Genomic DNA, 11,080 nt, shown 5'->3' with positions numbered 1-11,080 from the left:
CTGTACAACAACATCTTTGGCACATTTGTCCGTCCTTCTGATCCCTCTTTAGTTGCTTCCGGATGTTTCTCACATTTGTACCCGTTAATTGTGGAGTTTCTCTTGTGCACTGCATGGGTCTGAAGACAGAGCGTGTTGGATGCGTACAGTCTGTAAAGCCCCCTGATACAAATGTGTAATGTGTGGTATTGGCTTGCATACACAGGAGGGGTGTGGCGCAGTGGATAGAGTGTTGGTGTTGTGATCAGGGGAGCACAGGTTCAAACCCCACTGCAGTCAGCATGTCGTTGTGTCCCCGGGCCAGCCACGTCACCGCAAATTGATCCTCGGGGGATTGTCCACAGGATTGGTCTGTAAGTCGGCTTGGAAAAAAGCGTTTCGCAAGTAAAGTAATACACAATGTCTTTGATTGATTGTTTTTTATATAACCTTTTTATATAGCAATAACAACTCTTAAATGCGTTGTATTGAAACACGTTTGAAAAAAGGTTAATGACCTCAAAGATACATGTGGTGAACAGTGAGCTGTAAGTAGTTTAAATGAATCTCATTATGTGATTATACAAATTTCAGATCCAGATTTGGAAAAAAAAACTCAAATTCAGTAGGTGTCTTTGTTTGGTGTTCACTATTGTATTAAACAAAGCTGTTTTTGTTTTTCTTCCAAAATGGGAAACAAATCTTCCATTTTGTTTTTTCTGCATCTCTTCATCTTCCTTTCTCAGCCTGTCCTCCTACAAAAAACGACCATATAGGTCGATTGTTCAGCAGCTAAATACAACCCAGAGTCACGTTTTAAAGTGTAGCACCTCTAGTGGTCGTGTAAGAAACAACATGCTCCTGTCGATTGCAAACGCTCCGGAGGGTCGTTTATTCACAAATAACCCTCTCTGGAAAATCCCAAATTGTGGAATAGTTTGGCCATTAAAATGCTTTTTTATTCGATTTCTAGCGAGAAGTGTATATTGTACTTTTATAATCTACGTCCAGTGGATGTGTAGGATCTACAGTTTGATAGATACACGAAGATGATTTGAGGTCTCGCCAGGAGAACGTGTACTGCATATGGGGCAGCTTCCATGTAAAGTTAGCGTGGGTGAAAACAGTATTTCCGGTCTCGAAGTTTTCATAATAAAACCGGAAGTATTCCCCACACTGTCAAATGATTACACAGTGATATCTCCATTACTCATCCACTAAAAAACATCAGTTTATCCTTGATATTGATTGGTTTAAATTGTGTACAATGCTTTTGTGTTTTTAACCTTCGATTCGGAGAAACAAATTTTTTTTTCGGAGTTTAGACACAGAGTTTCCGAAGACACTACACTAACCAGAATCCCCAGCTATCGTTTGGGACTACAACATCTGCCTTGCTTTACAAACCCCGTGAATAGCCCTCATGCTCTGTGATTGGATGTTGGAGTGGCAGTGCGACAAGGTTATGCCGAGTGTCAAACAGCTCTTTGAAATGGAATGGAACCACGCCAGACTATCCAAAACTGGACTTGGACGGGTCCAGCCCAGCCCTCCCCCCCCATAATTACACATGCTGGCTATTGTGTGTTTCGCAACATGTTCTATGGCACGTCTCTACTGGGAATTGTAGTTTTAAAAGACGTTTTCGTATTTCCCACAATTAAAAGTTGCCAGTATTAAACTGTATACATCCCTGGAGGTTTAGGGGATAGGAAACACATTGGTGTTATCAAATTTAAAACATATAATTAATACATGGGTGAAAATTGCTTGCGTCCATAATGGGCAGCATTAATATACCCACATGACAGCTAAGGTCAGAAGAGCTTTATTTAACAGCTGGTCTTATGTCTGTGACCCCTCCTGTTGTTAATTGATAAGCCTGAAACATGCACTTGTCAAGGTTCAGATGCACATTTAGCAAATATGGCAGTAGCCATCGATCATCTTAAGATAAGATACTTTATTGATCCCAAGTTGGGAAATGTTTTGTTACAGCAGCATGTACTTTGTTCTACTCCACTACAATTCAGAGGTTAACCTGGTATTTTTACTCTACTACATTTATTTTTGTTACTTTGCAGATTCTGATTAATGATGTGAAATATAAACAACCCTTAAATCAGACTTTAGTTACACCTGAGTAAAATTCAGCCTTATCAGTTTGTCTGTTTTGCACATCCTCCTGTTAATATCTTTGGACGTCCTGCACTAAACTGTTTTATTGTAGAGATCACTACAGTATCTTCTTGATATTTTCTATTTTCTATTTGTATCATTGACCCCTATTTTGTATGTAGGCTACTCTTAATATTTAAATGTTTTCATCAAATATAACTTATTCAACAACTAAATTCAATAACGTGCTTTAACCACTAGGCGGTGCGGTTTAGACCAGTGGTCTAGTTAATAAAACATAATAATATCAAACATAATATGACTATTCACTTTATTGTGAAATTAAAACAGAACAGTAAAGGAAAATACAGTTTCAGTCTCTCGATGTGAAGCTTATGCATTGTACCATGAACTTGTATAGACCTGTAACAGTCAACTGCATGAGGAGTTGGAAAGGTAGTTCAGAAAATCAGTAATATCTTTAAAAACTACAAAAAAAGTCCCTTTCTTTCAGCTGTGCACCTTTATGGTGTAAATACAGACTATCTACTAATTGGATCAAATATAAAAGTCAGCCGAATTAGTGTTGTTACTGCAAGGAGACGTATTGTGTGAAAAGAAATGGAAGATGTTGTTTAATTGTTGATATATTTATGGTCCACGTCACGTATTCAGTTTTGGCGGCATCTCTTCCAGTTTGTCAAAAGGTCTTCTGATCAGGGCTCTATAAATACATATCTAGGGCAGATATGTAATATTGAATGCAGCCGAACCGTGTACTACAATGCCGTTATGTGATGACTTTCAAAGAGAAAAGCAAGAACACTCGGAATAAAGTTTTTTTTTTTTTTTTAATGTTTTCCGATTTCATATCACATAAACACCATATCCCGACGTGCATTGCGGCGTGATTTTAGCCTATCAAAACCTCTGAAAAAATAAATGTGTCTCCCAGAATCGAAAGAGAAAAACCTATGGGAAAAACACAAAAGCATTGTACACAATTTAAACCAATTAATGTCGTATAATTAACTAGGATAAACTGATGTTTTTTAGTGGATGAGTAGTGCAGATATCACTGTTAAATCATTTGATCATTGGTTTTATTATGAAAACGTCGAGACCGGAAATACTGTTTTCAACCCGTAACTTTACATGGAAGCTTGCCGCATATACACGTTCTCCTGACGAAACCTCAAATCATCTTCGTAATATCTATCAAACTATAGATCCTACATATCGACTGGACATGGATTCTAAAAGTACAATATATACTTCTCGCTAGAAATCTAATCATAAAGCGTTTTAATGGCTAAACTATCCTATAATTTAGGATTTTACAGAGAGGGTTATCTGTGAATAAACAACCCTCTGTAACGGCCCGTCCACACAGCGGCGTGCGTTGACGCTTCCCCATTCACTTTGAATGGGGTGACGTCACTTTTAGCCGAAATGCATCGTGGGAAGCGACGTGGAGCGTAGCTGGCGTGGCTCGCTGAAAAAGTTGAGCAATGTTCAACTTTTGACGCCTCGGTGAGGCGTTAGCCAATCGAATCATATGCCAGTACAAGCTCTAGCCAATCAAACCGCTGCTTGTGTGTCAGGGGCGGCAGATTCATGTGATTGGTTGTTGGTCGAGTTTCAGACACGCCCGCCGGCAAGCGTCAGCGCACGCCGCTGTGTGGACGGGCCGTAACGTTTGCATTCAACGGGAGCACTAGAGGCCGACAATTTTAAAACGTAATTATAGGTCGTATTAAGCGCTTGAACAAACGACATATTTGGTCGTAATAAGGGCTTAAACAATCGACCCATTTGGTCGTATGAGTTGGAGGACTTGTTGTCCTTTCTGGATAAAATGGCATCTCCAGGATAGCTTTGTTTTCTTTTGATGTCTGCAAACCTTCGCAGAGGAAGTCATGGATCGTCTGCCATGAGTCCACCTCCGATCTCCAAAGCGCTGCTCTGGCTCTGATAAACTTAGAAAATTCAGTCTCACTTCCTTTGGCCAGACTCATGCTAGCTTTACAGATGAAGAAGATATCCATGCCGAGGAACAGAGCATTGAGCCCGATGAGACCGGCCCTAGCTGACTTGGAGAGGGCAAGAGGCCCTTTGACTGCTGCCTGACCGATATCTGGTATATCTGCCACCAGCTCTTCACTTTTTAACACCTTGAAAGCGGAGGCTGCATCAATAAATGAATCACTACCTTTTGCAATAGTGCCAGCACTATATACCAACTTGCCGAGAGCAATATCTTTCCCGCTTGTTCCTTTTTTGGTGACCTCCTCCAGACAATCCTGGAGAATCTGCACATCCTCCATTAAGCTCTCAAAGACTTCTTTGGCTTTCCTTTGATATGTATGGTTTACTCCAATCTCTGTGGCGGTGGTGACAGCGCTGTTCACTCCGCTTGTAATTCCCATGCCTACCCCGGTCATTGTCAGAGCCAAAGACACTCCAGCTGTTACAGGAATTAAAGCCAAACCAACGATGGAGAGCACACCTCCTACTGCCCCCACTGAGCTGCCTGCCACACTGGAGATCTTTGCTCCCTTATTCATCTGGTCTAACTGAACAGCATGCTCCTCCAGGTCCTTTAGAGACTGTTCCATCCTCGGCTGTCGCTCTTTAAACTCATTGATGAAGCCAGAGCACGGTTCGTCCTGATACAAGAACACCACTCGGAAGCTCTGGTTCATCCTGACGATGAGAAAAGAGAAATTAAAAAAATAGAAAATAACATGATAAATCTCAAGAAGTAAGTATGTAACCCATAATACATTATCCAAATATTGGATTTCCTTTTTGTGAGACATTAGGAGACTACAAAGTGCAATAAAATCAACATTAAAAAAACTAAATAGTAAGAAAATGAAAACATACAATAGTATTTACTCCTGCTGAACAAGGAGTTGCTGCTAAATCAAATATTGATTATTACATTTGGAAGATTTGAAAATGTCAACTGATTTTGATCATTTCCTTTTTAACAGGAGACGTTTTACAAGCCTTAATTTTGCCTTGTCGCATGTTGTTTTATTGTAGCCAAGGAATTGTTTAGACAGAAAATCAATAAGTAGTGACAATAAATAACAATTATTATTGCAACATTAGCATGAGACCAGGTTACAAAGGAAACCACATAAATATCTCAATTTCTACTTTCTATATTTTAACTATGACATTTTAATCTTTAATCAATTTAATTAAATCATCTAAAAGGTGTTTTTGGCATTGTGGTAAGCATAATGCAGATTGCTTCATGAAATGCAATACAAGACACTCAAATACTGTACCTGCTGTATCGTATTTGATAACACGATTTTTCTGTGAAATAAGCTACACAATATAAACTGATTATAACTTGCTTCAATACAGTAAATATTCATATTGAAATATCAATAACAATATATACGTTGGCTAATTACCACTAAACATATATTATATTTGAGCTTGAAGGCATTTTGCAGAAATGTATTCACAAAACAAAGTCTGGCTATTAAATTGATTAAGTTGTAGGTAAAGTTAGTTGCTAACCAAAGACATTAGTCAATCATTTGGGAATTATTTATATTTGTACAAAGATGTGTGTTGGTCTATGCCACAAACAACAAGCAAGTTAATAATATTAGTTTGCATGTCATCGTTTTAATTATCATAACTCATCACACCTTGCACAGCTGTTTTGACAAAAACCACATAAAGGTGTTACACGTACCTGAGTTCATCGAGCTGATTAATGTGATGAAGCATCCTTTGTGTGTCATCTTCAGACAAATCCACAGCGAGGTCTACCAGTTTATCGTCGTTCATCTTCAGGCAAAAGTCACAGAAGGAGCTGTGAAAAACAGGAAATATTTTTTATAATAGATGTTTATTTTGCTAAATGTGCATATTATAAGGAAATTCCTCTTTACCTTTTCTCTAACTTCGCACAGATGTTCTCGGTGGTCCTTATGTATTTGTCCAGCTGATATGCCTGCACTTCCACATTCTGAAGTTTGGGGCAGAAGAAGGCGTCTGCAACTCTTTTAAACTCGAGGAGGTGAGGGCAGATCTTCCGTGCAGCAATGATGACAAGCTGAACCGTTACAGGGCTGATCCCTTCAGGCAGATGTAACACCTGGTTCTCTTCCATGAACAAATGGAGTGAGGTGACCGCCAGATTCTCCACTGCATCTAGGAAGCAGTCGAGCTCCCCCAGGCCTTCCAGAGTGGACTTCAGCAGAGCAGCCAGCTCCTCCTCCAGATCTGCTCGCCTGCTGTCTGCAGTCACCTGGGTTACCTTGCTCTTCATATATTGCAGAAAGGCTTTACCTCTGGTCTGTGACTGGGTAACATGGCCGATGCAGAGGTCAATGTTATCAGCCCTGGTTTTGATGTCAATCATCATATCCAACTCTTTCTCCCTCTTTAGTATCCATTTAGAACTCTTCTCACAGAATTCTTTCACTGTGTCGATGTCGATGAGGGTGTCTGCGGTGTAGCAGCACAAGGCCTCCTGGAGGTCCTTTCTATAACACAAAACATCATTCAGTTTGTGAAATTGGAAAACAAATTCAAACTGAATTGTCGTTGTGCCGTTGTTGTCTTTTATCACAAGATCTACCGTATATCTCCAGCTCTAGCTTTAAGTGTCCCCACCAAATATTCCCTGGGCCCAAAGCCTCAGGTCAAACTTATTCTTAAAAACACAGACAACCCTTGATTATGGTTTTCTTACTCATTTACACAGACTGTTGACAGTCAGAGGAGGATTGGCTCACATCCGAAACCCCTCGCACTTAAACATAGGGTTTTACTTTAGGACCATCAATAAATTACCATTTTATGAGACAAAACATATCTTATTTCTAAACCACCATGCTGATTCATATAAGTGGCCAATGGCCATTATGCTAAAACAAATGTCACTGCAGAATTGTATAAGTACAATGAACAAGAGAAAAACATGTATTTTTTAATGAAATTTAGTCCACATTCATCAGTATGGATAGGACTTTTGTTGTGCACTTTTATGTATTAAAGGTCACCTATTATGCAAAACCCACTTGTTGATGTATTTTATAAATAAACATGTGTCCCCTCTGTGTAAAAAGATTCTGAAAGTTTCAGGATAAAAGATTGGCTCACTTTTTGTCCTGATCCATTTATATAAAAAACCTGTCTGAAAATGAGCTGGTCATATTTTGGCCACTTTATGATGTCATAACGATTTTCTGGCTTGTGTAACCATTAGCCAATAACCAACCAAGGTAACAACCCCCCCACCTTATCACCTGAATCTCCTCCTAGAGCCCCATTGTGTTCTTTTTAACCAGATATCACTCATGCGGCTTTCACACCAGCGCTTTTCAGTTTCTAGCTCCGAGCGGGAGCTTTTCTGGTTCAACTCCGGTTTCCCTTTTCAGCTCCCGCTCTGTTCACACCGCCCAAACGTCACCGTTTACATCGCTGATTTGCTCCCCAACGGCAGCCATTACGGCGCTCACAACAACAACAACTGCGTTGGGTCGATGATCGTGTTGCTTTTAATCACACGAAGACAGAATAAATTGAATAACGACTTCTCCAACCTTATGCTTTGCTCCAGAGTGCCGTGGTTCATTTAAGCAATAGCTCACGACAGGCCGTGTTATATGCTCATTATATCACAGCTAAGGGGCGTGGTTCGGCCCGACGCGAAGCGGAGGGTCGACAACCCCCTTAGCTGTGATATAATGAGCATATATCACGGCCTGAAGTGAGCTATTGCTTTTATAAAACGGTTACCAAGTGTGGCAATATGAAAAAAAAATACACACTCTAATTTAAATAGTTTTTATTAGTAAACAATGATGTTCAAAATAAAATAGTCCCTCCGTTGCCTTCTGCGCGAAACATAGTGCGAGGTGGTTGCTATGCAACAACACTAACAGCTAGCGAACATATTAGACAGAGAGCGTTGATCCATTATTTGGCTATTTATTTACATTCATTTGTATGTTGCCGTGTATTGTGCAGCCACTGAAAACCTGTCCAGCATCAGTAGCATGGCTTACGTGGTTACTTGTTGAGGTTGTTCTAGGCTGTTGCTTGGCGTGGTGAGAATATTCCTCCACTTTCTCCGGTCCCCGAGATTTGGCTTCCAGTAGCTCTAGAGAGAGAGCTTTCGCACCTGTGGCCACTAACGGTCATCATTTCCTGCTTTGTTTCAAGATCCGCATCAGAAAGCTTTTGAATGGTGGTACTTTTCCAGTTGGTCTACCTGTTCTTCACGTAGCTCTGCATGTCGTCGTTTAGGTGCTTTCCTGGAGATAGGCACTGCTCAATCCACTCCTCCATAGTAAGACCCCCCGGAGGTCGAAGTTAATCTTAAATGTTTCCATCTTATGCTTTGTAAGTTTGTTCCGTAACGGAAGAAATGTAAACATATTTATAAAACTGACATGTCAAATCAAGCAATCTGATTGGCCGATAGTGTTTTTGCGGACCTCTTTGATTACAGATTTGAAAACATCGTTGTTTGCTTTAAAAGTAGCACAATTCATTATGTCAAACCTTGGAAAGTATCTAGATATCCCTGCCCTAATGCCAAAGGAACTGCACACTGTATGTTTTGCCGTTTGATGTCTATGTCTGGACCGCTGCGTAAAAAGGAGGGTTTCTGCCCCGTTACTTCTCCGCTGCTTTCTTGTTCCAGTATGAAAAGCAAACTGCAGGCAGTTTGCTTTTCAGCCCAACGGTATACTGTTTTTCTCAGACGCGGAGGGATACTGATTTGTTGTGAAAAGTAACTTACAATTCTACCCGTGGTATACGCTCAGTATATCACGGCTAAGAACCAATCAGATTGCTTGATTTGACTTGTCCGTTTTATAATGTTTATTAATGTGTGTCTGCAGCATTTACCGACCGCTGCAGTGCTGCTCTTCCACAGGAGTTTATTCTCCCGTTAGCTCCCGGTTAGCTCACACTGCAGCGGCCGCTCTAAAGTATTCACTGTCCGACTCACACAAGCAGCTGATGCATATCCCCAGTTCCCCTTAGCCTAAGTAACACTGTTTGGTATCACAACGCTGTTATGAAAGTTCCTCTGGTATAAAACGGGTGATGTTAGCATAGCAACCGAAGCTAAACTGACTACTTGCATCTGATAGCTGCAATAATACAAAACAACACGTCTGCCTCTCTCCACAATGATCGATAACAGTGAACGGATGGTCAAAGTAAGGTACAAATAAACAGAATCACACGAAGCCTGGTTAGTGTTGCCTGACTTTATAAAGTGTGTTTATAGGCACTACTGCTTGTAGGCAGGCATAACAGTCGACCCATGTTCAGGGGAGATGGGTTTAGTTTCCTGCACGCCTCGACGTAAGAGGGACGTAAGCGACGTCCCTGCTTAGCTCCAAAGCTCTTGCCTCTGGACCGACAATTTTTTGGAGCTGGAAATGAAGCGGATTCCGGAGCTAAGAGCCGGCGCCGCTGCGGTGTGAACAGGTAAACCCAGCGCTTTTCAGGCTCTAGCTCCGAGCCGGAGCTGAAAAGGCGCTGGTGTGAAAGGGGCATTAGAGGGGCGTGGGGAGTGGCTCCTTATTTTCATCTAAAGTAACAGACAGAGAATCAGCACTTTAGAAACAGGGCTGAAACAGAGGGGGTTTTTGGGATGCTACAAAGTATGATCTTTTTGGTATTTCGAGCCAACCACATCAGAGACATGTTTTGTATATATCTGAGACCTATTGATGAAAAACAGTATGGGGACCTTTAATGTAAAAATCTTCCTCGATAAAATAGAAAGTTGACTGAATTAATAAAAAACGTTTTTCCTGTTTGTCTAGTGCAGTAATGATATCTGTTATGAATTTGGAGTCACTGGGTAACATGAAATGGAAGGTATGCAAATACTTTGTAATGCCTTATTTATTTGTCCAGTATAAAGACGCAGCAGAAACCGGCGTGAATGTCTTTCAATTGACCAACCTAAAGCTAACTTCACCCCGGTAAATATCTAAATAATTTGACCAAAGAACTCTGTGCTGAGGAGTGTCGGTGTTGATCTGCTGTTGCGGAACATTTTAGACAAAAAGTTAGAGAGCCTGTCTTTATCTTCAGGGTAAACTCAATACTGAAGTTGAACCGAAGTAAGAGTTCTGCTTCACCTGCACAGTCACCGAGACAAAAAGCAACTACAAATTGAGTGACGTAAAGAAACTAAACTACAACAAAGAGACCGTGCTATGGCTACTTTTCAGTTTGTTGCCTTTTATCACATGATAGGCTTTAACATTACTTCCTACGTGTATTTACTATTATAAAACACACAGTGGAAATTGCCAAAATGACACTTACTACAAAATAAATCTTTAATGTATTTTTCTGTTCAAAAGTGTCTCAACGATATTGTTTACCTTGCAGCAGACATGTTTCTCCTCTGACAGTGTGCGTTCTTCAGTTCCTCCACAACTTATTACCTGCGTGTTTAAAATGAAAACAGAAAAATATTGTACATCTAACCTGTAACTAACACTGACCCGAGAAACTATACGACTAATCTGCTGAAAGCACTAACGCCAGACTACTTGTTAAGGACTTGTGTTGACATAAGGCTGACGTGTTAGGTTTCATTTTCTTTTCTCCACCTCACCAGGTAAAACCACCCACCCATTCCTGGACTGAGGGTTGAAAGGTTGTAGCAGCACACCTTTTGGTTTCTTGAGAAAAATAACTTTAAAAAGGCTGTCCGAAATAAACATTTTACTTTATGATGTTGTACATGTAATGACTGATAAGCTGACAAGATAAGCTGAATTGATTTACATATTTAATAAAGAATGATGTCAGTTTTTTAGCTTTCAGTAGTTGTGTTTCAGTGACTTTCAATCCATAATAGTTATTATGACTACATGGCCAAATAGGACAGACCTATTTTATTGGATTGAACAGCCTTTTCTATTTTATGAGAAATTACTTCTTAAAATTAGGAACTTCTCAA

General features: G+C 40.3%; 1 pseudogene; it reads right to left on the bottom strand.

The window, feature by feature from the left end:
* Positions 1-3,497: 3,497 nt before the first annotated feature.
* Positions 3,498-10,663, bottom strand: LOC117451692 (uncharacterized; annotated as a pseudogene).
* Positions 10,664-11,080: the final 417 nt, after the last annotated feature.

The sequence above is a fragment of the Pseudochaenichthys georgianus genome, chromosome 8 (assembly GCF_902827115.2).
Source record: "Pseudochaenichthys georgianus chromosome 8, fPseGeo1.2, whole genome shotgun sequence".
NCBI classification, from domain to species: Eukaryota; Metazoa; Chordata; class Actinopteri; order Perciformes; family Channichthyidae; genus Pseudochaenichthys; species Pseudochaenichthys georgianus.
Note: the sequence above shows the minus strand (reverse complement) of the source record. Positions and strands in the feature narration are given on the sequence as shown.